The 828-nt window shown below is 50.7% G+C and overlaps 1 long non-coding RNA gene across 1 annotated transcript; it reads right to left on the bottom strand.

The window, feature by feature from the left end:
* Positions 1–8: 8 nt before the first annotated feature.
* Positions 9–828, bottom strand: LOC109364782. Its single transcript, XR_002110591.1, has 2 exons — positions 751–828; positions 9–342 (listed from the first exon to the last, which is right to left on the bottom strand). It is a non-coding gene; the product is annotated as an uncharacterized LOC109364782 (long non-coding RNA).

Raw genomic sequence — 828 nt, 5'->3', positions numbered from 1 at the left:
ACCAGCTATTGCCCACCAGACATCATCCCAGCAAACACAACCCTTCACACCATCACTCCAGCTCCCTCCTCACAACACCGCAGCCATCTCACATCCTCAGACTGGCAGCTGCCCAAACCATTCACACGCTCCCACTGGAAAGCTCTCCCTCCAACACAACAGGCAGCTTCAGCTTTCAAACCTGCCAGCTGCTCAACCTGGAGTAAGGAGACATCTCTGTGAGGGAACTCTGCTGCTCGGGCTACATACAGGCAGCACCACGAGAAGTGAGGCTGCAGGACAGGTTTTCCCCAGGGTGGACCTGAGCTCCCACAGCATCAATAACTGATGTGTAAGGCACCTCTGGAAGATACAATATGATTTCCTGCTCATACAGGGCTAACTTTAATGCAGATCAAGTCGTTCAGAGTCCTATTTACTTTTTGGGAGGGTATCTGCAAGGATGGAGTCTTCAGCATCTCACACTCATCTGCACATCCCTTGCAATACACAGGTGTGCTTACTGGGCAATGTCCTTGTATTGAGTCAAGACTTCCCTGACTGCAAGCCCTGTCTGCCACCTCTTGACTTTTTCCTGAGCATCCTGGATGCCTTCTCTGTAGCACTCAGCTACAGATAGCAGAAGACAGCAGATGCCCTCTTTGCCTCCTCTCCTCCAAGCTGGAGAAAGCAGCATCCCCAGTCATCCTGACACTTCTAGCTCATGCCAGCAAAGATTCAGCAACAGCCTATTTCCAGGGCACTTTGTACCGAGTCAGTTTCGTCTTCAGCCTGGTTCCGTATGAAATGAATATAATCATCCTTCTGGCTGTCCAGAACTTCTTCCTC

Source organism: Meleagris gallopavo, unplaced genomic scaffold (genome assembly GCF_000146605.3).
Source record: "Meleagris gallopavo isolate NT-WF06-2002-E0010 breed Aviagen turkey brand Nicholas breeding stock unplaced genomic scaffold, Turkey_5.1 ChrUn_random_7180001921805, whole genome shotgun sequence".
In the NCBI taxonomy this organism is placed as follows: Eukaryota; Metazoa; Chordata; class Aves; order Galliformes; family Phasianidae; genus Meleagris; species Meleagris gallopavo.
The sequence above is the reverse complement of the archived record's forward strand: the minus strand, read 5'-3'. Positions and strand labels throughout refer to the sequence as shown.